This window comes from Bison bison, unplaced genomic scaffold (assembly GCF_000754665.1).
Source record: "Bison bison bison isolate TAMUID 2011002044 unplaced genomic scaffold, Bison_UMD1.0 scf7180017864474, whole genome shotgun sequence".
Lineage (NCBI taxonomy): Eukaryota > Metazoa > Chordata > Mammalia > Artiodactyla > Bovidae > Bison > Bison bison.
In genome coordinates, this window is record NW_011495035.1 from 472,972 (window position 1) to 480,870 (window position 7,899).

Sequence of the window (7,899 nt, forward strand, 5' to 3'; positions counted from 1 at the left end):
GAGACACTGATGTATAGAACAGTCTTTTGGACTCTGTGGGAGAGGGAGAGGGAGGGATGATTTGGGAGAATGGCATTGAAACATGTATAATATCACATATGAAACGAATTGCCAGTCCAGGTTCGATGCAGGATACAGGAAGCTTGGGGCTGGTACACTGGGATGACCCAGAGGGATGGTATGGGGAGGGAGGAAGGAGGGGGGTTCAGGATGGGGAACACATGTACGTCCGTGGAGGATTCATGTTGATGTATGGCAAAACCAATACAGTATTGTAAAGTAATTAACCTCCAATTAAAATAAATAAATTTATATAAAAAAATCTATATAGATAGGAAGCAGATTAGCAGTTGCCTAGGACTGAGGGCGGAGAAGGCGATGGCACCCCACTCCAGTACTCTTGCCTGGAAAATCCCATGGATGGAGGAGCCTGGTAGGCTGCAGTCCATGGGGTTGCGAAGAGTCAGACATGACTGAGCGACTTCACTTTGACTTTTCACTTTCATGCATTGGAGAAGGAAATGGCAACCCACTCCAGTGTTCTTGCCTGGAGAATCCCAGGGATGGGGGAGCCTGGTGGGCCTGCCATCTATGGGGTTGCACAGAGTCGGACATGACTGAAGTGACTTAGCAGCAGCAGCAGCAGCAGCAGCAGCAGCAGGACTGAGGGAGTTTGGAGGAAGGGGTGAGGGAAATAAGTGACTTCTAATGAGTACAGAGTTTCTTTTTAAGACAATGAAAATACTTGTTAGAATATAGTGATGGAGGCACAACTTCATAAATATAATAAAAGCAATTGGAGTATATACTTTAAACAGGTGAGTTTTATGGTATGTGAACTACATCTTAGTAAAATTATTACCAAAAAAAAAAAAAAATAGGGTTAAAAAACACAGAACACTTTCCCTGCTGTGCCTGGGATCTTAGTAACAGTCTCCTGACCAGAGATCTAATCCAGGCCCTTTGCAATGAAAGCGCTGAGTCCTAACCACTGGACTGCCAGAGAATTCCCCTAAAACACATCTAAATCCTTTTCCTGTATTTGCTAAATATTCTACAATGAGCATGCAATATGTATATCTTCAGAAAAAGGAGTTAACATTTCTCTTGATTGGACAAAATACCTACAAGCACAAAACAAAGTGAAAAGAAAAGCTGGAAAAAAGTAGTGTATGTGAATTTCATTGTGAAACAGTATATGTGGATAGAAAAAAACTAAAGGAAAATGTATCAAATCATTGACAACAGTGATTTCTGAGCTGGGAGCACTGAAAGATTTTAATTTACTCTGGGAGATGCTTTCTTTCCCTGGTTTTCTATATCAGCAAATACTGCTTTTCAGTTTCTAATTTTGAAATGCACATGTAATCATACAAGAGGCTATTCAGTGAATGAAATGTCAGTCTCTCTCTCATCCTTGTTCCCCAGCTCCTCATTTCTAGGGCTTCCATGTAAAGTTTCTCAAGTTGTTCACTGCATGACGGCGTCTGGCTTAGGGTAGTGAGTGCAGGCTATAACCTAGCCTGCCTGGGCTCTGTTGGATAAGCCATAACTCAAGACTCTGAGGAAAGAGTCCTTTTTGTTTTAACCACACGAAAATATGTAGGTGGCAGCTTTGCCTTCTCCTTCCCCCAAAGGGGAAACCTCTAGACAGTCTATGTTATCTAAGAAAAGACTGTATGTAGGTAGGTAAAAGTTATCCAGGAAGAATAAAGAAATAGCTGCTGCTGCTGCTGCTGTTAAGTTGCTTCAGTCATGTTCGACTCTGTGCGACACCATAGATGGCAGCCCACCAGGCTCCCCCCGTCCCTGGGATTCTCCAGGCAAGAACACTGGAGTGGGTTAAAGAAATAGCAGGTAAAGGCAATACAATAAAATCGGAATCCAAATATTAGTACTGCAAGAGAAGCCTTTCAAGATAGTATGGTAAAACTGGATTTAAGGGGAGAAAAATGTATTTTGAACAAACAAGTCCTAAGGAAAGATTTCTAACTGCAACAATTGTTGGGCTGTTTTCCATATCAACAGTCCACAGTTCATACACATAGCTTAAGCAACAGATGAGATTGGTTGCATCCATTGCCAAGTGCGTTGATATTTGGTATTTCACTCATCACAGTCCCTTTGGCTTAGAAGAGCAAGCTGGTGTGTGTGTTTCCAGCATCCACTTCGGAAAGCCTTAGGATTTTAATCTGCTGAGAAACCTGAGAGTGAGTGTCCCCATGTGAAACCTGGCACTTCTATTTCATTCACTTTTGTGTCCTTCAAAACAGGGTGCATTGCTCAAACAGAAAAGTGAAAGAAACTGAAGAGGCTCAGTCATGTCCAACTTTTAGAGACCCCGTGGACTGCAGCCTACCAGGTTCCTCCATCCATGGGATTTTCCAGGCAAGAGTACTGGAGTGGGTTGCCATTTCCTTCTCCAGAAATCCTAGGGCATTTTATTAATTGGTGCTTTAACATCTCTATATTCATTCAACTTGGTCTAAAGTTTCTGCTTGAGATAAAGTGATGGTTACATCAGTAAATAATTCAAATGGCAAGATCTAATTATGACTTTCTCAATAACCTTTTAACCACTGTTTATGTTTCTGTTTCAGGTTTTGTCTTGTTACAGAAAGCCATACTGGGCTTCCCTAGTGGCTCAGCAGTAAAGAATCTGCTTGCAGTGCAGGAGACGCAGAAGATGTGGGTTCGATCCCATTCAGGAAGATCCCATAGGGTAGGAAATGGCAACCACTCCAGTATTCTTGCCTAGGAAATCACATGGACAGAGGAGCCTGGCAGGCTGCAGTCCATGTGGTCACAAGAGTCAGACATGACTTAGCAACTAAGCCACCACTACCACCAACCATAAGCTCGTGCTGGTCTTCTTTTGGGTTTCAACTCTTTTGCCTCAGGCTCTTTGTATTTGCTGTTCCTTCATTCCTGAACATTCTTTACCATCTTAGGATTTCATCCAATAAACCCTGGATTATCTTTCAAGCCTTAGCTCAAATATTGGTCCCCTGAAGCTGGTGTGGCTCCATCACACCAGCTTGATCCTTCTCTCTCATAATACCCAGCACATTTAAAATTACCTACTTAATGCCTGATTTCACCACCAGACCATATGCTCTGTGAAATGTAAAAGCAATCCATGGTCCCACAGAAGGAGAGCCTTTTCTCATTAAAAAAAAAACACAAAAAACTGGATGTAATTTAAGAGAGAACTTACAATGGTTTGAGAGCCAAGAATAATAAGGCTTGGAACCTATTCCCTAGGTCTGGAAGCATTTTCCAAGGAAGAAAAGGGGAGAAACACAGAGCTGGTATATTGGATTAGGGCAAATCATTGGATGAAAACCAACAACGGGGTAAAACAGTTGAGACCAAGGAAAGTGTTCAGATGGCTTAAGTGTGAGATACTTTTGCTCAGAAAGAAAGTGATGTGTAAGACCTCTGGCACTGAACTATCTTAATTTGAATGTGACCTGATTCAAATGGGTCTTGACAGCAGCTGCAGGGATTATCTGAGACATATTTGTCCTCCTAAGTGGCTTACTTCTCTAAACCCCCTTTCAAGAGTGCTTTGGGACCTTCAGAAACTCATTCTCTTTCTACAACTTCAAGTTATGCTATGAGCAAGATAAGAAGACTTGAAGTCATTAGCCTGGTGGATTTGTGCTCTGTTTCTATTTCTAAAACAGAATACTTATGTCTGTTAACTGATTAACTATAAGAGTGGAGAGAATGTCAACAGTTACTGGCATTCTTTACCTGTTTGGAAGGCCATTTTCCATATACACTATTATACAATTTTTGAGAAAGTAAAGAATTAAAGTAAATAAGCTATTCAGAATAGAAATATACAGAATACAAACATTGCATTTACACGTTAAAGTGCAACTACCATGATAAAGTCTAACTGCTGTGAACATCAGGTTATGATTAAGGTGGGGAAGATTCTTCAAAAGCCCATCATCTGTACTTAAGTACAGTTGTGTGGAAAGAATTGCATCTAGATTAATTAAATTTCTTTCCACAACAACAAAAGCTTATGGAACCTCTTTTACTATTCCATCCAAGCAAACTGTTATACATGGTAAAGGGGAGTGGATATGTACCACCAGGGACTAGGGGGAGGTTCCTAAAAAATTTTACCAACCAGAAATTGAATACACCATTTTTAATCTAAAAGGTTCATGTAGATGTACTCTTTATCATGTATCTGTGATTTTCTTTATCATGTATCTTTGACTTTCTTTCCAAAAATAAAGTAAGTAAAACGGTTCTCCCAGAAGATGTACATGTTTAGTTTGGGTTTCCCATAATCTCTTAGGACATCTCCCAATACACTGATGAAGAGAACACATTACTCCAAGTCTAACAAGCACAGAGGCAGACACTGGGGGATACAATTGTTATAATCTGTACAGACTTCAGAACAGCTTTTTGCTTAACAAAAAAAGTCTTTCATCAGTAAGTGATTAAACACGGCAGTCTACGTAGAAACACTTCTGGAATCTCAGAGACTCCTATTATAGTACAAGCCACATTATAGTGAATTTGTAATTTCTCATTTCTAACCAACTATTATGGTAATGAGGCTATTACCCAAAATCGATTCCATCCCAAAATGATTAGCCTAAACTAGTTAGGATAATCCCCCTCTTCTCACTGAATGATTCCCGTCCAGTCTTGGCTATTAAGACCTAAGGGAACGTCTCCTGAGGGGCCTTCTGGAAACCTTGCTGGGGAACTGGTAGAGCCCTCTTGCTGCCATTTTGCAAATGAAGCCAATGCAGAAGCTTCTTTTAAGCAAGACAATTACCAAGAAGAAAACCTGGGGCTTCCAAGTGTTGTGTGTATGTGCTAGAGGATGTGTCAGGATGCCTGCTTATTTGTTTCCTTTTTAAAATTAAGCCAACTAATATGCGTGGCTTCTCTACTTTAGGAAATCTTTAACAATATACTCTACGTTGGACTGGAAGCTTTGTCAAGGGCAAGATGTATGATTTATATTTCTCTGTATTTCAGAGCCTAATCTAATATCCCATATATTGTTGTTGTTTAATTGCTAAGTCGTCTTTGACTCTTTTGCGACCCCAGGGACTATAGCCTGCCAAGCTCCTCTATCTATGGGATTCTCCAGGCAAGAATACTGGAATGGGTTGCCATTTCCTCCTCCAGGGGATCTTTCAGACTAAGGGATGGAACTTGCATCTCCCGCATTGGCAGGTGGGGTCCTTACCACTGAGCCACCAGAGAAGCCCATTCCATATATAATAGGGGCTTAATTAACATATATAGGGCTAAATTGAACCAATTTTCAAGCTTATGACATACAAAGTGAATTTCTCAGTCAATCTTAGACTACTTGGACATCTAATACCAAGGAGCAACCCAGATGACAGACACTATGACATTAAGGTAGCTAATGCTTGTTGGTGTCAGGTACAGGTGACTTCAATATATTATTCATATCATACCTGACATACAGCACTCAAAAGGGATACGGATGTAGTGAGATACAAGTATGGAAATGGCTGGTTGAAAAACAGCTGAAGAAGATCCAAAGGGATTATTTTGTTTCACAAATCCTGGAATGTCTGGACTAGAGGAAATTTAAGTATAGTATGCAGGAAGCAGGAGGAACAGTGCTGTGTATCTGTGGAATGTACCAGAGACACGCCAGTAGTAGACAGACATGGAGAAAATCCAGTGAATTCTGTGTGTAAAGCTAAAGGGCTAGGTAAGATCCACACCACTCCATTTATGTGAACTGCTCAGATCACAGAGGTGCTTTGAGGTCTGGCATGATTTCAGGGGCCTGAAATGGGCACAGACATTTCTTGGAAAAGAAAGATTGACTCCTTCATGATATTTTTAAGAAGTTGTGTTTCAGACACTGCCATAAGGAATTTCACACTCACCAGCCCACCCTAATGTCCAACAACTCAGAAGGATTGTCACCATCCTTTATTAAAAAACTGGCCTAAGAAGTTGGGCGGATCCGGAATACAGAGGAAAAGAGACAATGACTTATGATTATCTCTTCAAGTACATCATCATTGGGGAAACAGGGGTGGGGAAGTCATGTCTCCTTCTGCAGTTTACAGACAAGCAGTTCCAACCATGGTCCACGGCTTTACAATAGGCGTGGAGTTTGGGGCCCGTATGGTCAGCACTGATGGAAAACAGATCAAGCTGCAAATCTGGGATATGTCTGGACAAGAATCCTTCCCTTCTATCACCCATTCCTGCTACAGGGGAGTAGCTGGTGCACTGCTGGTGTGCGACATTACAAGGCGTGAAACCTTCAACCACCTGACCTCATGGTTAGAGGATACCCAGCAGCACTCTAGTTCCAACATGGTTATCAAGCTGATTGGGAAAAAGAGTGACTTAGAGTCCGGTAGGGATGTGAAGAGAGAAGGAGAAGCCTTTGCTCAGGAAATGGACTTACATTCATGTAAACTTCAACCAAAAGAGCCTGCAATGTTGAGGAGGACTTCATTAACACAGCCAAAGACATTATAGGAAAATCAGCAGGGTTTATCTGATGTCCACAGTGAGGCAAATGGCATCAAGATTGGCCCCCTGCAGTGTATTTCAACCTCAGTGGGACCCAGTGCCTCCCAGCGGGGTTCTCGTGACATGGGGGGCTGACTGTGTCTGCTGCTGAACAACTGGCCTGGACTCTTTTTTTTTCCTTCCTGGAACAGCTTCAGATCAATAGGCTTAAAGAAAGAGGTCTTACATGCTTTGGCTGAGAAAAACCTCTTTTCAAGGTGTGATGTTTTGCCTCTCCACTTAAAGACTAGGGGAGAATTTGGGCCCATATTGACCTGTTGTTCTTCAGGGACATGAGCATTCCCTATAAATTAGGGCTCTTCTCATCCTTCTGTTTTAATTTATAAAATGTTAGGATCAAAGCTGATTGTCATGGCAATTCAAAAATAAATTCTTTTATAAGCAGACACAATCTACTCCCCACCAAGAATTAGTAATGAAGGTCTAGGACATTCTGCTTGAGCCCGTGAGGTGACTGGAATCTGGCTGCCTGTTGGGCCGTAGGGCCTCAGTCTAGGGATTTCTTTGAGGTTTTTCACTTGCCACTATGCAAGAATTGTTGCAGAAGGCAGTTCCTTCTACTTGAACTGCTCAAGGATGATGAACACTTCTCCACCATCCCATTTCTAGCTTCTCTGTTTCAGAGTAACTACAAAACTTTTGAGAGCAGAGGAGTTGCTCCTGGACCTATAGCCACTTCCTATCATTACCTAGAGAAAACATCTTTCCCTGTTTGTTTTGTTTTAGGGACCAGACTTAACATTGATAAGTCAGTGTCTTTCACCAAATAGACTCCTACAGTTTTATCCCACTCACTTCTTAAGGAGACCTATTTAGACTTTCTATCAAGCTGATCTGCTTACTGTACGTGACATATGTGCTTCCACTCCTACGCCTTTGCACGTGCCCTACTGTACACCACTGTTATACTCACAAATTCCATATTTTTTTTCTTTGGAAAGCCTTCCTGGACTGACCTAGGGGCTTCTGAACACTTATTGACACAGTACCTTTTAGCTTTCAAATATTGTCTCTTGATGAAAGTGAAAGAGGAGAGGGAAAAGTTTGCTTAAAGCTCAATATTCAGAAAACTAAGATAATGGCATCCAGTCCTATCACTTCATGGCAAATAGATGGGGAAACAGTGTCAGACTTTATTTTTCTGGGCTCCAAAATCACTGCAGATGGTGACTGCAGCCATGGAATTAAAAGATGCTTACTCCTTGAAAGGAAAGTTATGACCAACCTAGATAGTATATTGAAAAGCAGAGACATTACTTTGCCAACAAAGGTCCATCTAGTCAAGGCTATGGTTTCTCCAGTAGTCATGTATGGATGTGAGAG

The 7,899-nt window shown here is 41.5% G+C and overlaps 1 pseudogene; it reads left to right on the plus strand.

Moving 5' to 3' along the window:
- The first annotated feature begins 5,899 nt into the window (after positions 1 to 5,899).
- Positions 5,900 to 6,651, plus strand: LOC105004413 (annotated as a pseudogene).
- Positions 6,652 to 7,899: the final 1,248 nt, after the last annotated feature.